This window comes from Mya arenaria, chromosome 5, assembly GCF_026914265.1.
Source record: "Mya arenaria isolate MELC-2E11 chromosome 5, ASM2691426v1".
Classification (NCBI taxonomy): domain Eukaryota; kingdom Metazoa; phylum Mollusca; class Bivalvia; order Myida; family Myidae; genus Mya; species Mya arenaria.
The window spans coordinates 62,653,285-62,673,860 of record NC_069126.1 but is presented as its reverse complement, the minus strand read 5'-3'; positions in this window follow the sequence as shown (position 1 = coordinate 62,673,860).

Here is a 20,576-nt window from a genome sequence, read left to right as displayed (position 1 = left end):
GCTTGTTTTTGTACCTTTTTGCATAAATATTGATATGCAGAATTCATTACAAGACCGTTATGTCTGAATGTGCTTAGCAGGAATCCCACTCACATATAAAGTATTTCTTTGATAGCTCTAATAACCTTAGTGTTACATTTTAAATTGTTATCTAATTTTGGTAAATCGTTTACATGTTCGTGTTCTTCACCAAATCCAGTTGATTCTAAAGTAACATGAGGTCAACAGGCATCTAACTTTCACATTGTTGGGCGTATACTTCATTTATTAAATGTGCAGATCGAACTACCTTAAACGTTTATACAAAAAAGTAATAAGTAAATGACTGTGTTTGTTATTCATTGGCTTTTTGTCGAGACTGATAACACATGTTCGTGATTAAAATTTGCATCTCAACTGGTTTAAGTTGAAATGATTGTATCAGTTTCGTTCTACCAATATCAACCGTCATGGCTTATGAAAAGGGGCACCAGTACTCGTAATGTTTTTTCCTCCACTCGAGCATGATTTGATTAGGAAGCTTGGTCCGTATTTACTGACGTAATGAATCTTGAGGTTGAGACCCGGGCTCAGAATTTTTTTTTTCAAAATGTCTATGCTAAAGCATGTTTTTACAAAAGATGTCTGTTTGATTAAAGAACATATTGTTTGTTCGCTTACAACTGTTTTCGCGTCTTTGCTTTTTTAATAACATTTTAACAATAAATTGAAGATTTTGCTTTTCTGAGACTAAGTTTAAAACTCAGAGTAAAGATATAAGAAGTTTGTATAAAACGGACCGAGGCGCATGGCAATCGAGCATGAATTACACCATACAAAGGCGGGCGGATTTCAGGAACAGATTACTATAAAGCCTCTTACATTCCCAAAAATTGAGGTTTTAAATAGTTCTTTCGAAATCATCATCTTAGCCGAAAAGCTGACCATAAGATGCAAACGTTTAAACATGTTTAAATGACGACGCACACATAGGTTATTTGACTATGTAAGCGTAAATCGTATATTTTTAATGATGTGGTCATAATATGTCGACTAATATTGTACATATTAAGAATATGATCATGAGGTCGTGATCATGTAAACATATCCGGTTGTTAAGTGAACAAGTCGACATAATTGTCACCTTGTCATGTTCAAACTGATCAAAACGACAAAAAACAGTTGGACAAACTATATTATCACATCATAAGTGTATTCGATATACGGTCTATAATTAAACTGTTTTTCAAAATCGTGATAATATATCACAATGTATATGATTTGTATATGATATTAATCAATTGCTAATTGTCAGTGCACTGGTTTCAGAAAAGTGCTCGTATAACAATTCCTTGGCTGTAACGATTTTTCTCACATCTCTGTAAGGATTATAACGATTCAGAATTATATTGACTTTGATGAAGATTCGTATTGACAGGAATCTGTGCTAAAAGAAGAAAATCCATTTACGTTGAATTTTATCGCTTTTAAGATTAAGCCGCCTAATGAGATCGTGTGAAACTGACTTTCTAATTTATTCATGGTTCAGAGTTGTAAAGCGATGGCAATAATACCAGGTTCAAAGACGATTTTAGTCGTTACGTGAAATTATCTTAGTATTATATTTTTTATCTATTTGTAACATCTGCATGTTATTACTTTTTCACAATTTATTTTTTTATTTTTCAATGTTGCAAACTGTGACTTTCCTACAAATTTTAAAATTTTGAAGCTTCGACTAAAATCCTTTACTGAAACGGGCCATAGAAATTTTGTTGTGTCGATTCTTTGGCAGAGAATTGCAATCATAATAAGAAAATGTTGTTGTATTCTCCAGTGTCACTGCCAAACAAATATAGGGAAGGTAGGTCGGAAAGTATCTTTTATGTTTTAATAAGTTACATCAGTTGGACTCAGAAACACTTTGGTTATTGTGTCTGTCTTTTTCGTAATGTGAGATTACCTTTTAGGTTATACGCTACTGATTATTTTCCCGATACATCCAATGCCAACGGACAACACTTCGGGTTGAGAAAATGCCATTTCAGCGTTTAAGTGTATGTCAACCATACATTTCTTTAAAATCATTAGAAACCCAATTCATTTGAACAATAGAAATGGAATGTCACCTTTCCCCTAAGAAAAGTCACTCACCCTGTAGTTTTCACTGTTTATTTTTCAAGAAATTTAAATTGCGTTAGGCAGGAAGACAGTAAGATCTAGTTCTAGATCAAAAATATTCAATCTCGGATATGTTTATGATTTCTGATTGGACTGAAGCTTAAGTAAAAATCTATAATTTTTTCTGCATTACCTCGACATGAATATATCAATGGGAGTAGCATTCCAAATCTTAAAAAAGAGAGGGCATCCTGGACAACAGCCTGTTATTTTGTATGTTATTAAAACCATGATTATCCTGGAACCAATGTTGTATATAAATACAGTCTACCTTTACACTACATTTAATAATTGTGCCAATTCGATGTTTTAGTCTTTGCTGCATCTATATTTGAACATAATGGAAGAGAAAATTCTATTCTAAAGAGGCACCAGTAAACATTGATGCCTAAAATGTCTTTGTCGTCTTAATGCATTACCATCTTTAAATTTTTAACTTAAATGATAAAACAAGAAAACTATAATAGGGATATTTTGGCGCTTTTTAACTCGGGAATTTATTAATTAGGAAAAATATATTTATTATGGCTCATGTTTTCAGTTATTCAATAATTCTACAAGACAAATTATAAATCTCTGTAGATTTGGGGCTAACTATACCCGTGCCAGTAAAATATTATGTTAAAATTAAAGTTTTCCTAAATAACATTTTTCTTTTTTTTTAATTGTACGTAAAGTAAGCGGCCTAGCGGCGTGAATTTAGCAGCCTAGCGGCGTAAAGTTAGCGGCCTAGCGGCTTGAAGATAGCGGCCTAGTGGCGTGAAGTTGGCGGCATAGCGGCCTGACGGCATACATTTTTCTCTATTTTAGTTATTATCAACTTTTTTTTTCAAAAAGGTCGATCAAGCACTTCAGTCGCCAGGCCACTACCGTCACATCGCTAGGCCGCTAATGTGCTTGATCGACTCTTAAGAAAAACATGTTTATACTTACTTTAAAGTGATTATTTGTAAATAAACAAGAGATGTTTGTCAAACATTATGCCCCCTGAGCGCCAAGTTGCCAGAAATATTTGGACAATTGAATGAAATATGCATGGACTGAAATGACAGCTGATTTGTCATTGGATGCATATGAGGCAGGTCATCTACTGGTCATACCTAATCTTCATGTCAAGTTTGATGACCATAGGTCCGGGAATTGTTGAGTTATCACTCGGACAAGCTTTGGTCTTCCAACAGACCGACCGACATGTGCAAAGCAATTATATAACCCCTCTGCTTCGAAGGGGGGCATAATTAAACTAGATGTTCACTGAAAACTGATACTTCAACTCATGCATTTAGTGACATATAAATTTCTACTGTCTACTATATAAGAAAATAAAATATGGACAATCAGAAAACCTTTTTTCAGCTTACAGTCACACTGACCTTGACCTTTGACCCACTGACCTCAAAATCAATAGGGTTCATCTGCTGGTCATGACCAATAAGCCTACCTAGTATGAGGTCCCTGGGTCAAAGCGTTCTCAAGTTATTGATCGGAAACCGTTTTTCATGTTAAGGTCACACTGACCTTGACCTTTGACCTCAAAATCAATAGGGTTCATCTGCTGGTCATGACCAATACACCTACCAAGTATGAGGTTCCTGGGTCAAAGCGTTCTCAAGTTATTGATCGGAAACCGTTTTTCATGTAAAGGTCACACTGACCTTGACCTTTGACCCACTGACCTCAAAATCAATAGGGTTCATCTGCTGGTCATGACCAATAAGCCTACCTAGTATGAGGTCCCTGGGTCAAAGCGTTCTCAAGTTATTGATCGGAAACCGTTTTTCATGTTAAGGTCACACTGACCTTGACCTTTGACCCACTGACCTCAAAATCAATAGGGTTCATCTGCTGGTCATGACCAATACACCTACCAAGTATGAGGTTCCTGGGTCAAAGCGTTCTCAAGTTATTGATCGGAAACCGTTTTTCATGTAAAGGTCACACTGACCTTGACCTTTGACCCACTGACCTCAAAATCAATAGGGTTCATCTGCTGGTGATGACCAATACACATACCAAGTATGAGGTCCCTCGGTCAAAGCGTTCTCAAGTTATTGATCGGAAACCATTTGGTATTCCGACCGACCGACCGACAGACCGACCGACCGACCGACCGACCGACCGACATGTGCAAAACAATATACCCCACTTTTTTCAAAAGGGGGCATAAAAAGTAAAACTGTCATTCTTTAAGAAGAAAAGTCATGTTTACATACCTTTAAATAGGAACCATTTATGGCCGCTAGGCCGCCATGCTGCCTACTTCACGCCGCTAGGCCGCTAATGAGCTTGATCGACTCTTTAGAAACACATGTTTATACCTACTTTAAAGTGATAATTGTAAATAGAAAAGTAAAAATGTCATTCTTTAAATAGAAAAGTCATGTTTACATACCTTGAAATAGGAAACCATTTTAGGCCGCTGGGCCGCTAAAGTGCTGATCGACGTTTTTGAAAAAAAAATCAAAATCGCTTCAGAGTGATGATTAATGCATAAAAACAGTAAATATACCATTCTTTTAGAAGAACAGGCATTTTTACATGCTTTGAAATAGCTGACTGCTTGTTCGACTTTTTCGCTTCAGATTGATAATTTGTGCATAAAAACAGTAAATATATCATTGTTTAGAAGAAAAGGCATGTATACATGCTTTGTATTAAGATACCATTTTAGGTCGCTAACTTCATGCCGCTATGTCACTAAACTGCTTGATCGACTCTTTGTAAAAAATGTTTATAATCTCTTTAGATTAATAATTTATGCATTAAAACAATTATTTTATGATTGTTTTAGAAGAAAACGCATATAAAAATGATCTGTATAGAAAACAATTTAAGGCCGCTATGTTAATGTATGAATAGAAAACATTGATTTATAACTGTTTTCCACGAAAACGCATGAACAATTGACCTTACGACAGGATTTGATTGACAGGTCCTATCAGCCAATCAGAATGTAGAGCTGATAAGCCGTGTTGCTATCCGCCATTTTGTCCGTCAAAGTGACCAGAGTCCGTCATATACATGCGCTGGCAATTCCTCGCCTTTTTAAGTATTATGGTAAAAAGGTGTTGTCATGGCACTTGTAATTCGGATACAAGGTAGCCAGGCCGACTAAAGATGGCTTCCAATTCGTTCCGTATTCGAAACCAGCGAGTTATTTAGAAAAATGCAAGTGCTGTATCAGACTCTGTGGAAGACCTCATCAACAGCTGAACTTGGAAATTTTGAAACATCGTTCAAAGGCGAAACATCTATACGTCTGTACAAAAGTATTTTTTTGAACAAAACTACTTATTTCAATCCACTCAAAATTTATTTAATACTGAAATTGTCCGTGCATGACCTAAATAAGTGTTACTATTTTTAAACTATAAACATCGTACATTTATGCTTTGGCTTGTGTTGTCAAATCGGCATTAATGGCCATTTAATATCCGGTTCAACATGGACACGATTGATTTCATTCAAGATAGAGGTATTTTTGTTGATACCGTTATGTAGTTTTTATAAACTGCTTTGCTTTCAAAGCAAATCAGGAAATATCGTACAACTAAATTTTTGTCCGAACCATCGCATGCTTCCGAATCTCATCTACTCGTATGGTTCCTATGTAAACAATGGCTTTTCTAGCTGTCATTCCGACACATTCCATAGATTTCTTATTTTCATATCAGCACTTTATCGACGGGAAATCCAATCAAGAAAACCCTGACCCTCAAGCAGCTACTGTATTTGACCAGCTCACACCAGCTAGGCCTCCTCCAAAACTCGGATAAATATTTGAGCCACCAAAACAAAACGAGAACAGATCGGTCTGAATCGTTAAGGTATTATTTTCTGTATACTGGTTAGCGACCCCTTTTTAAACAATTTATTTCACTGTACATTTAAATCAATTTTTATGTTCATTAGAACTTGATTCTGCCAAACATGTGCTGTAAAGACTTAGACTTATCATGCATAAAGAACAAGTCAAACATGTACATATTTTCATTGTTATTCTTATATTTTGGGCAATTTACGTAAATCTACAATATTTAATGATAGCTCATCCAATGTCCGGATCACATGCACATTCGATTAACATTATTCTTAAAGTTGCACTCTCACAGAATTCTAGTTTGACACTTTTTGTCTCAGAATCGGCTTATTTTGGCATTCTTTAAATTAAGACCCAATATATAAATCACAAAGCAAACTTCTCCGAGCCAAAATATGATAAATGCAATCGAATCCTGTGTAAGTTGTCAACGTGATCAATCTGTGAAAGTGCAGCTTTAACAGTGAAAAATAACTTCTGCTAATGCTATATATTTTAAAATATATTTGCCATTGCAATAAAGAGATATTCACCTACAATATCATACATAAACACCAAAGAAATATCAAAGTTTAAGTAATGTTTGCAAAACAACAATGTATTTAATAAATCTGATATTAAATATGCAACAACTGGTGTTATACTCCAGAACTGAAGCTAACATCATAGAGGTACATCCTTCCAAGAATCCATCAAAACAACATGCTGAACAACTTCAAGAACTCTCTTCAAAAGACCACACTTTACTGAAATAAATAAAAGATGCCAATATTAAAATAAATCAGTTACATGTATTGTTAAATATTTTAATACTAGCTGTAAATGCTACTGCCTTTGATGTTTGCTTTCTACATGTATATCATAATGAAATATTGACAAGATAATAGCTAATGTTTTGTGGTTGTTGTTTTTCTCTGAACAAATAGTCCATTACTTTTGTACAGAAAAGTAAAACCAAATGTTATAAAAAGCTTTAAAATAGGTCCTACCGATTATTTGTAAAACTTGTCATCACTGGTTTTCTCTTGCGGTTGACATTGCCTGGACTGGCATATATCATGTGTGTGTGTGTGTGGGGGGGGGGGGGGGGGTTCCGGTCTTATGCTAGGTCCCCTGTGGCAGTAGGCTTGTTGAAGACAATAATAAGGGGACTTCCTTATCTCCATCAATCAGAATACTTTAATGGTGTCAACGGTAAATAGCAGGAGACCCTCCACCAGCCTTAACCGGTAAATGGGGGAAGGGTAGTATGTGTGGGTTAGAACCAGCTGCCCGGTCAGCTTAGTTGGTTAGAGTGCCGGGCGGTTCTGGTGGTTGTGAGTTCGAGCCCCACACCGGGGGCACTTTTCCTCCCAGGTCTACTTTTACAGCCAGAGTGTGTGAACATGTTCCACAATTTATGTAAGAACAAAAATCAAAGCATGTGAATGTTTGAGCAATGCAAAAGTTACAGATTGGTATCACCCACGATTGTCACTTGTCAGCTATTACATTATTATTCATAAGGGAGAGTGTTCAATCGCTTAGAACTGAAACTTTTTATGCATAACCCCAATAAACCATTTCTGCTCATACTATAGAATACAAGGTTATACTGTATAGCGGGCATGTAACTGTTATTTAATGTCACTTCCGGGTTCCCCATTCGGGCCATTTATGATTTACTCATATTGTGCGATGATTTAATCTGTGTTCCAACAATACCGTATGAAAGACCGGTGTTATTAAAAGTTAAACTTACCCTTGTTTGCATTTACAGTATGCGTCACACACACGCTTTTCCTTTGTATCGATGTCAATATTGACAACATGGCGGCTATCCGATTTTCTCTGACTTGGATAGATTTCACCCCGTAAATGTTAGATATCGTCATTTTCTAAAGATATATCGAGCCTTCCGATGTAGCAGCCAGTTACAAATTCCTTTGACTTCTATTTTTTCGCATTGTAATTTCACATTTATGATAATTTGTCAGGAATATCGGAAAGCGAAACGACACGAGACGCCATTACTTCCTCGTTTGTTTGACGGACATAGACAGAGTTTGCTCCCTTGATATCAGGGGGCGTGGCTTAGAAGCCGCTGTCGTAAGGTCAATTGCTTTGAAATGGAGGAAATTTGGAGGTCGCTAACTTCATACTGCTAGGCCGTCAGGCCGTTAGGCCGCTAACTTCACGCCGCTAGGCCGCTAACATCATGCCGCTAGGCCGCTAACTTCACGTTCATTTTATTTAGGCATTTTTTTGTTAGTTGCGATGTAATAATTACCGTTATACGAAATAAAGGTCATTGTTCTTTTTGATGTTGTTATTGTTGTGGTCTAAGTATTTGGTATACTTTGTCATATTTAGAATTTGTGAACGTCTTATAATACATGCGTTTGCTAATGGCTAAAGGCTGACGTACTGTCGATATTGTCAATAAAACTTTAATCGTCATGCATTAAACCTTTCCCGATCAATATTATTTATGTTGTCCTTTTCGATTCCACCAGATGTATGCGCTGAAACAGAGGAGGTGGAATGCGAAACTGATTGAAAACAATATTCTGTCTTAATATAATTGATTTTGTGTCGGGTATTAATGATTGTGAACTTTTCGTAAATATTCTGCCTTTTACTTGCAGACGGCGTATTACAGATGTTTCTTTTCATTACGGTTCCGGCTTAACATGTGTAATTCGATACCAAAAAGTACACTCGTTCCCTCGTCGATTACATTTAAAGTACGATTATGATACACCTACACCCATCATTATTACGTATGCAAATGGCTCAGACCGCCAATTATTGTACTAAAATGGACAGGCAGAGATGATCTCAAATTGTTCACAACAATTTGTTGGCTGCATATCTTATACATGTATTGATATGTTTTGATGGCAGAATTATTTTGGTAATACCAGACGCCTGAAAAAAACATAATTGCCTGATGAAATGGGCCTGATTTTATGCATAATTTAAGATCCCGGTCTAAATTCCAATAATCCTATTATACAGTAAAACTACCAAATTTTAATCATAATTGCAATATGTTATTTAAATAAATACTACTTAAACCAAAGGTAATGTGTGGTTTACCTTGATGGAGACGACCACGTATTATTTAACACTTTGCATCGAATGAAACATATACAATGGCAACTGAAAATTCGAGGCAACTAATAATGTATTAACAGAAGTCCTTAATGTCCACACCGACATGCAATTTTATGAAAGATCTACATGTTTCCAATGAAAAGTTTTTATTGTTAAAACCGATATGATGTTTTATAGAAGATTCTAATGTTTCAGACGACATGAAATTTTAAGGAAGGTCTTAGTGTTTCCAACGACATGATATTTTAAGGAAGGTCTTAATGTTTCAGACGACATTTTATTTTAAGGAAGGTCTCAATGCTTCGGACGACATGATATTTTTTGGAAAGTCTTAATGTTTCAGACGACATGATTTAAGAAAAAAACATTCGAAGGAAGGTCTATATGTCTGAAACGAAATTATTTTTTAATAAATGGCTTATTGGTTACGACGACATGACATTTTAAGAAATGTCTAAATGTTACAGACGACATGATATTTTTAAGAAGGTAGTAATGTTTCAGACGACATGATTATTTATGGAAGTTCTAAATGTTTCAGACTTCATAATATTTTAAGTGAAATCTTAATGTGTCCGACGAAATTACATTTTAAGGAAGGTCTTAATGTCTCAGACGACATGATACTTTAAGGATTGTTTTATTGTTTTAGACGACATGATAGTGTTTATTTTTCAATAAACTATCATCCTTAAAGTGTAAGTTGCCATTTTAACTATTAGATAGAAAAGAAGCAATATTATTTTAATTTTTTTAATTTGGGCAATCGTTACAACGATGAGTTCTTGTTGGGTATTTAATTAGTACCTTATCATTTGCCTATTACTGACAATGACATCCAACAATCTGCACTTATCAACAGTATTGATATATGCCGTTTTCTTTATTTACATATTTCCGATATAGGAAGTAAAACAACGACCCGAAGTTGTAAATAAGTAAGTAAATGCACAGTACATTTTCTCTAAATATTGCTATTGTTTATGCATTTTTGGTCACTGTTTGATCCCAAATTAACCTTAAATGGAACAATTAGCCTTCTAAAATGGGTGTATTTGAAAATAAATCTGAGGCCCCACAAATCAAACAAAGAATAAGAATACAACGCAATTGATTAAGCAATTATCTAAATCGATAACTGAAAACCCTTATATCTGATTGCCGAACCTTATTTGTACTGAGATCTCCTAACATATTTTATACGACTTGAACGTTCGTTCACTTACTGGTAATGAAAAGTCTATAGTAAATCAGTCACATGTTTTTCCTGAAGCTTCAAAAGCCTTAAACGTCACATAATTTACATACAATGTGTTTTCTTTGATGAGGATTTTAACTGTTGTGCAATAATGAAAAAATCCATTAGCGTTGATTGGTAAAAGAGCTACCTAATTAAATACCACACAATTGACTCACGGTGTGTTGATTATATGTAATGTCGGCAGTTTGTTTCTTGAAAACGACCAAAGGATTACATATGCTAATATCTTATTTATGTTTATCACGCAAACAATCAACCCACGTTTAATGAACCGATTTCATAATAGGCTGTATATTGACAGTGGAACAAATTATATTTAGTAAAGACAAATTAACGTTTCATGTAATTGCCAATGAGGTATATGTTCTCAGGAACACATTAATTTGGGTTTGTTGAAGGCCTACGATTCAAACACATCTTAATAAACACAAAAAGCTTAAGCACCGTGTATAGATGCAATAGATTTAATACAAAATATCATGTGTTGATTTGATGAGATATCACATGACATATTAAGCACCCCGGCATCCAGCCTTTGCTCAGAATGGTATTAAACAGTTTCGTATGACATGAATATCATGAATTGTATGTGTGCGCTGCACAACACCCGATAAAACGATTATAAAAAAGAATGCAGACTTCCTGGTCAAGACAGAATAAAACAGCATGTGCATTATATCTTCACTTTGGAATGCGTTTAATTTTGTATGTATGTATTTCTGTAGAAATTACGGTCAAGGGTAACCTAAGAAGGTGCAAGCACTTATTTTCAACGGCATCCGTTGTTGATGCTTAAGGTATCGCACGCAAATAAGGTCGGGTGCGATATCCTTTCTCCCTTCGACTAGAGGCTTTGTATCTTCAACATGCTTGGTGTAAAGCACCGACACACGTAGTATAATTGTTTTGGTTAAGCCAGTACTGAGCACACATTTTCCCCAGAAATTAAAATGACGAGCGCCAGGCAAGGGAGCTCCATGTACCAACTTATAACGATTTTTGGTAAGACGTGGCGAGGTATCAAACCAATCACCCCCGCTGCGAAGGCGGACGCCTTAACAACTAGAACTCGTAGACGGTAAGTTTGAGAACACTTTGTCTTAACTATATAAGTAGTACGCCAATTACACTTTCAATTCACTGCCAGATCACCCGAACAACCGTCCAACCATGTACACATACAAAATTTCTCAAGATCAAACGATAAAATGACTCGGATTCGGGAGGACGTGTGTCTGCAATTTGACAAAATATATATTTCTTGCCAAAAAGGCAGACATTTAAAAGAGAACATGGCAATTCACAAAACAGAAAGGCACCAGTTCCTGTCAGTATATTACTTAATATTATTGCAAATTGCCTTAGCGAGCTAATGCTGTATGTTGCCTAGGCTACTTTATATCATGCTCTTTTTTATTATTGTTATCGTATTGACCATAGAGATTATATAAAAATAAATATTGATGCATAAAGTTAAGCATAATTTTTAATGCATTATTGCGTTTAACTCATTTGACGTAAATGATCAAAACAAAATGAAAATTTTGATTTAAGAAAGGATAAGAAAGTTTATTATCTTTTATAAAAGAGGTTTTCAGCAAATAGCTACGTGGCCACATATTACCCAGTTGAAAAAGCGACAAAATGTCTCATTGCATGCTGGAACGTTTTAAGCTTATCACATTACCGTAAATATCAACAAACGTGCACCAAGTGTCGAGAGTATGATCATTTCATCATCCAGGCAAATGAGTTAAACATAACATTAAAAATACAATGGATACTTTTCTCTTCTGCATCAATTTGAATGGTCTGCCTTTATACTGAATAAGACTAGATATAATGATAAGTACGTATGACAAAAGGTCTGATATCTTTTTCATTTTTACGCAATCGCATTTACTTGTCAAAACGATGAAATAATCAAAAGTAGCAGATGCTACGTCTTCGCTTATGCTATAAATTGATGCAGCGGCGGATATTCTCCTTAATATTTCTTATTCAATTTCCTATTGACAAATGAAAATGGAACATGACGCTCAACATTATACGTTTGAGACAGAAATTTCACTTTTGGTCAACAACATCATTTTTCAGCTCATTCTTTATTTACTTACCCTTTCACTAGTCTGAGATAACACAGCTGATATTACTTCTAAGGAAGTGTAATAAAATACAAAACAAGCATCCCAAATCGATTAAAGTTACAGTAGATGAACGTTATGCCTGACTGTGCGTTGAAGGAATCCTAACCACAACTAAGCTAGTTCTTTAAAAGCTGTATTAACCTTGGTATCACATTTAAATGTCTGGTTACACTATACAATTCTAGTATCATTTAAAAGGCACTTACTTGCTGAATATCTATTTGTATAACTGATGGACAAAGAACAGTATACATAAAACTATAACAAATTATTTGCTTTTTATTCCAACTGAAATCGGACGAAACTGACATATTAATCAAACTGATACTAGGGTGATCAAGGCATCTAATATTCACATAGAGCAAGTGATACCCGACGTTTCTTATTTCCTATTTTTGGCAATCGGAGAACCGTTACACAGAAAAGAAGGGTGTAATTGACTTTGTTTATTATAATTTTGCTTTCGTTATAACTGAATATGTGTTCTTGAATAAATCTTGCAACACGACTCAAAGGACACTGTTACAGAAAACGTTATTTATTATACCACATTTTCTTTAATGCTTTGTGTTGAGTCCGTTTGCCTTTCTGTAGTAGTACGAAGATGAAACATCGAAAAGCATATTATAATACGAATGCTTGTATCAATGTCTGATGAAAGTCATTCCGATGTAATGTATATATATCTTTTATTCCTCCATTTCTGAAGAGTTTAACATATAATTTATACACATATACACATACAGTAAAATTACATCATACTAATAAACATCACTTATTTACAATTTTCTGACATAAGCTACATTCCAAACATGTGACAAACAGACTACAGGTTAATTTTGCCAGTTATTTTTTTTTTATTTTATCTTTTTTGAGTATATATTCTCTAGGTTTAAGTATGCTAATGAAAGGATGCCATGCAAAGACCCAATTTCAGCAGATATGACAAAGATATATATCACGTAGTGATTGTTTCTACATCAAAGATGAAAAAATAGTATATATAATTTAAATTCCATATCATAGGATCTACCTTGCACGAAAACGAAAACACAAGACAGATAGGTGGCAGAATACAAGGCATTTCTATTATGTTGTAATATATTAATTGAAGTTCAAGTAGGACCATTGTTAACAAATAAATACTGGCAAGGTTACACTCCACTAAATTAGATGTACAAGTATCATAGACACATGTAACTAAGCAGCTTAGAGATATGCATTTTATGACACGACCCTTCACAATGCTAAACCATAAAACATATAGATTTCACCAAATAATAATTGCAGAGTGTACTATGTTCCGTAACTTCAAGAACATGTGATACCAGGCTTTTACTCTGATCAATAACAGGCAAGCTGACGAAATGTTTGAACTCATCAAAACCTATCACTTCCATAAGCGCGTCAATGACCTTTTTACGGGCTTTCTCCGTTTTTTTACAATACCAGAAAGCATGGTTAGCTAAACTGTCCATAAAATGTTCGCACTTTTTACATTTACTGACAAACTGCCTTGAAATAGTCCAACTAAATAACCCCAGAATCTTATGACAGATGGGCAACAATACGGGCGAGGTTCTGGCGACCGCCCATATAGGGCAAGGTTTGTCAGACACAACTATTGATGCTGATGATACGCCCATTTGCTCCTGCACCCGGGCAGCACGAGTTTGCTTGTTTAGACTTTTAACATGCATTGTAATAGTCTTTTTCCAAGACTGTTTTCCGGGAAATCTACCACTTCTCCGATACTCATTCAAAACATTTACAAGGTTGTATTTTTGCAGAATCCTAAATATATCCGGAACAAAGCTAAGCAATTGCGAGTTGTCAGCAAAGCGCACCAGTCTTTGAACAAATACTTTCTTGGCAAGAAACTTATCTTGTAGCCTGCACAATTGTTCAAAGAACTGTAATTTATTATAGTCCACAATTTCTTTAACAGATTCAATATTTAAGCAGGCCAATGCAAAGTCAGTATTTGTGGGTGCACTCAACTGTTGAATTTGTTTAATACATTTTCTGTGTGAAATTTCAATAAATGAATGTCCGTCCTCGAATAGTTGGACCACAGCGGGGAACCATAAAACGCCTTTGACATTACAACATTTTCATAAATTGTCCTTAGAGTAAGAGGATTGAGTTCATTTGTGTTAAAACCACTGTGAATAATTGAACTTAATGTCCCCCTCAACTTCGTGACCGCTTCCGTGATGAGCGATCCAGATGACATGTGGTTATCGCACACTAGCCCGAGATGTGTGTATGTCTCACCCTCCTCTATGCGTTCTTGTCCTAGCGCCCATAATCGTTTCGCTGCATCGCGACGCTTTTCATTAAAAACAATCACCGCACATTTTGATGAGTTGTAATCGAAACGCCATTTGCAAGAATACTCATAGCATATTTGCAACATTGCCTATTACGCGTTCTTTGACAAAGCAATCAGAATCATACCGTCCGCCACTGTTGGACTGCTGAGGCTCAGTCCATGCATAGCGAAACCAAGTCTTGACTGTTCAAGCTTTTCTATAAGCCCATTTATGTATACAAGATAGCACTGTGGGGAACTTTTGCCACCCTGGCGAGTTCCCTGTCGTACCTGGAACCAATTCGATGTCATACCACGATTTTTCACGCAGCTGGTCATGTTTGAGTATAAATTCATGAATGCAAGCAGGGACGAACTGTCAATGTTGTTATAAAGTTTGTAGAAGAGACCATCGTGCCACACTCTATCAAATGCCTGCTTGCCATCTAAAAAGCAAACAAATAGTTTCGACCCATGTTCACGAGCAAAATAAACGCTTTCTCTTACTTTAAAAGATATCATCATACAACCTAAATTGTCCTGGAACCCACCTTGCTGTGCATTCAATTCTGACAGCATATCACTTTAACAACGTTCGAATAGCACTATTTCAAAGATTTTCAAAATGACAGACGTTAACGTAATGGCCTTATATCTATTTGGATTGTCTTTGCGTTTCGTTCCACCTTTATACAACGTTATAATGACACCTCGTTTAAGTACATCCGGTATAAACGCCCTGCGTAGCATAAACGTATATAGTGCAGCCATAATAGGTGAAATGATGGTTGAAACTGGTTTTAAATGTTCATACGTTACACCATCTCTTCCAGGCGCTTTACCACGCGGACAAGCGGCGATAATACTTTCTACATCATCTGGCAGTACAGTGGCTTTCTCATCGGGTTGTTGTTATATACCTTGCGTCGAATATTAACCTGCTTCCAGAAATCGTTTGAGTTCATTTCGGCTGATCCATCGATTTCCCTATTTATTTGAATCATTAGCGGCTTTTCTATAAATGTTTCTAAACACTCGTTTTGCGTCCTTGTACGCCCTATACACAACGTCAGTATGGCAGCGTGGACGCCCGGCCCGACACCATTCAGTCCGCCAACGCCCCATCACCCTGTGGCTTGCACACAGCTCAGTGTTCCAAAAGGGCTTTAAATGTGACTGAAATGACCGACGTCCAATGCTGCTGAAAGCACTTTCCGTAAGAATAGCACATAAAGTTTCATAAGAAGCTTCAACATCGTTTGCCGACTCAAACACGGATGGTGAGTTCTTTATTAATTCAGCTTCACTGATACTCCCTACATAGTTACACAGCTTCAGTGACCCTTTTCCAGTTTACCCTGTTTTGACATATATTTTCATTCACTCTATTGTCGCAATCTGGTATATCCATGCAAACCATAACTGGCCTCTGTCTAGATACATTTAAACAGCTATCATCAAATATCTCAGCAGCTGTAACAATATCAATTTGATCATTAGACATACATATAAAGTCAATCATTGACGGGTACATATTATCGTAGGAGACAAATGTGTTCTTTGCACCAGTACAAACTGGTAATAAGTTAATGGGTGTAAAATTGGTATCTAACATAAACTTCCTTAATAGCACATTTCTTTGACTTTTATCAGACAATAACGTAATGTTAAAATCACCCATAATCATTACTATACCTAGTTCGGAATAGGCATACCATAGTTCATACAGATTCATAACGAGTGATAAGTGCATGGTAAATACAGTTGAAAAATCAACATATAATTGTTAGGAGCCAACTGTAATTGAAAACCGATTATCCGGTCATCATTGGTAGGAAGAGGGGAGATTTTGTGATCAATATCCCTTCGCCACATTTGTTGAAGTCTAGACTTAATGATACATTTATCCAAAATTGGAGGTCAGAACTTAATAACTCGTCACGTGCAAGAACTTACACAATGTTTTGTAATTTTATGTTGCAACCTTATTTGACAAATGTTAATATATATAAATTTAGAAAAGATCTATGTAAATTACGAGTATCATCTCATAGATTAGAAATAGAAGCAGGAAGATGGCACAGACCTGAACCAATATCTTTTGAAAATAGAAAATGTATTGTGTGTGATGTTTTGGAAGATGAATTTCATTTTATTCTTGAATGCCCTCTGTATAACGAATTACGAAATTCATATATCAATAAGTATTATCGAAATAGACCAAATGTGCCAAAATTTGTTGAATTAATGCAATCCGTATAGTTGCAATGTTAAAGTGAATAGAAATTTAGCCATGTATGTTAATTATGCATTTAGTTTAAGAAACAAGTATCATTATCATTATGACTAGTGATAGCCTATATAAACGTTATTTCACACTGATCTCTCGCTGTCATATATTGTCATGTATTGATTTTACTCTACATGTATACAATAGTTATTTAGTTTTGTATTTTACGGGATGTCATATTATGAATATGGCATTGATCACTTGACAACTTATATATATATATATATATATATATATATATATATATATATATATATATATTTATATTATGTTCTCAAATGTATATACATGGACAGTATGTCTTCATGTATTTCTGAATAAACCATTAAAGCTACGCCCCCTTTCCCTACCTTTCGTTTACTAGGCATTAACAAGTCATTATCACACACAGCTAAATATCTGTAGTCTTTGAAAACGGAATCAGGATAGTGAACACTGTTGTGATACAACCAATGTTCGGATAGTCCACACACGCTTATATTCTTTTCCGTCAAAATGTTACACAAATACGCTGTACTGGACATTATACCAGTTGCGTTCCAGGTTAGAAATTTCAAGAGAGTAGCTGTCATACACTTTTAAATTATAACAACTAATCTATGGCTAGTCCACACTGGCTTCCAAACAGCTAAACGATTCCCGCTCCCGTCACCTGTTGCACCGCCCCATCGACCTTTCGAACGTCACTGCAGCTCCCTGAAACGTGGGAGCATCTCCTTAGTCGCCCTTACATAACCCGGTTGTTCTGGCCGGTCACCTGCTGCACCGCCCCAACGATCTCTAGGGCGCCCCTGCACCTCCCAGAAACGTGGATACGTCTCCTTCGGCGCTCTTGTGTACCACGGTCTACATGATATATACGAGGGCCAAAAGTCATTACTAAAAACTCGATCCGCCTGGTCATCGTCATACAGATTAAGCTTTAACACAACTCTATTCGGGTAAGCTCTTGTCGGAAATATACGAATGTTAGAAACCGTAGGTCACTTCTCCTAAATCACAGTAGATAACACCGTGGTATTAACGTTCTTGTTAAGACCAAGCACACAAAAATGTATAGTCCGTCTCCGAGTAGAAAGTCGAAAGCCACTTACAACAATATGAACTGGAATAGGTTGCGGCTCCGTACCATCACCCACTGAAAGTGTGGCAGCCTGTTCCCCACACAACCCACGAGAATTGTGCACAACCGGGTCAATTTGTACAGTCCGCAGTTTTCCGTGGATTGTATGGGGAACAGGCTGCCACACTTTCAGTCAAGCTACCTGATTCGAGCGATTGGTCCCTAGAGTGATCTCTTGGACTGAGAATGTGTTTAAGTACTCTATGATACACAGCATAAACAAATAATACTCTTTTAGTTGTATATTTTTACATAATTATTGAATATTTTAAAATTTCATACAATCTTTATCATTCACAAGATGTGAAGGTTAGCAAATTTAGGATTGAGACATATGTGTGGAAACGAGCTCAGATTTACAAGATTGTTTCGATAAAACAACTTTATGCGTCGCATGCATGTTCAGAAGAAAGTTATCGCCAAGGTGCAATCGCCCAACAAGCACAAACTAGTAGCGTTTTTGCAATTTGCTTTGATAACTCTGCCAAGAATGCTGTTTATATACAGACTCACATATCTTTGCCAGTACTTTTGAGTAAGCACAAGGGCCGAACCCGGCATGCGCTTTTTGGCTCTACGCGCGGACGGGTACCAGTCGCAAGGTAAACATATCCCCGGTTCCCTTTTGCGCGTACATGATTTTTTCTTTCTTCTCCATGAAATGGAATCGAGCTTTATTCTTTTAGGCAATAGGAAACTAAAGTCTGAATCGTCACAAAACAGCGATGATAAAGCAAAAGATGTCTATTGATTGTAAAGCAGATCATTTGTTTCAGGTACATTAATTATGACTTAATTATTACTAGAATTTACGTATTTCGTATATATTGCTAATGTGATCATGAATTGGTGTCGGCCTTGTTCATGTCAGCATATTCCGCTAAGAAGTAAGAAAGTCGACATAACGGTCACCATGTTCTGTTGAAACTCGTTAATTCAACTTTAAACATCGACATGACTATTCAATCACATCAAGTGTATACCATATACGCGTTTATAAGTAAACAGTGTTTTTTTTTATAAAAAAACATGCTGTATCACGATTTTATTGATAGCTATCAATTAAGGAATGTCAATTCACTAGTGTAAGAAATGTGGTCGCAAAACATGCTATTTTATGTAAAACAACTTCTTGGCCGTAACGATTATCAACAAAGCTCTGTAAGGATTACAACGTTCCAGAATTATATTGACTTTGATAAAGAGTTTTATTCACATGTATCAGTGCTTAAATGAGAAAAGCCTTATATGTTGAATTTTATTGCTTTTAGGATTAAACAGCCTAAATAGATCGCGGGAAACTTACTTCCTAATTTATTCATGGATTAGAGTTTTGTGCTGTTGTTCCGTGTTTTTTGTTTGTGATTGTTTGTCTTTGTGTTCCATATCTTTAGCGTTTCCTGTGTACCATTTAACAGGGGTTTATGTTTAAACTTTTAGCTACTCATCTTGCTTCTGTATTTTTTCAGATAAATATTGTTAAGCGATGGCAATATACCAGTTTGAAGAATGATTTTGGTCGTGAAGATAAAAAATATAGGATTATATTTATGTTTCGTTTGGATTTATTTGAAACCTCTGTTGCAATTATTTAGACGTTCAGCTGAAAACACAAAAGATAAATCAAGTTCAGGTTATATTTGCCGATCTTTGGAGTACCTACAAATTTGAGATATTTGAAGATACGATTAAAATCAATTTGTGAAATTGGCCACAGAATCGTTTTTCGATTTTAAATGTTATCGTTGATTATCTTGCTAGAGTGTATTAATAAAGTGTTTGTTTTTTTAAAATTTCACTGAAATATATGGAAGATGGGTTGGGGTATATTGTTTATTGAATCCTTACTTAATTTTTCATTTTGACTCGGAAAACGATGGTCATTTGTCTGTCTTTCCCGCGCAATACGATGCCCTTATAGGTAATACGCTATTTATTATTTTCCCTTTATATTAAATTCAAACAGACAACATCACAGGTTGGAAAACAATGCCATTTTCTTCGTTTCACGTACATGGCCACGGCATTTCCTTAAAATTCAGTGTAAATCCAATTGATTTAAACAATAATATAATGTTATAAATTAGTTGATTTCATATTGGCCTAGTTTCCTAGTATTTGTCCGAGGTTAACTATTACAGTATTTGCCTGAGCCCGAAAAGGCAAAGGCACATACAGTTGACCGAGGACAAATAACTGGGTAAATATGAAATCGCCTAATTAATAAGTATTTTATTAATTAACTATTACCATTTTGTTAAAAAACATTCTTATGACTTACCTTTAGATCACAGTGAAGCCGTATTTATCCCTTATTTATTCATGGTGTCTGCTTTTCTAGACTTGACTTTGCTGATTTTGA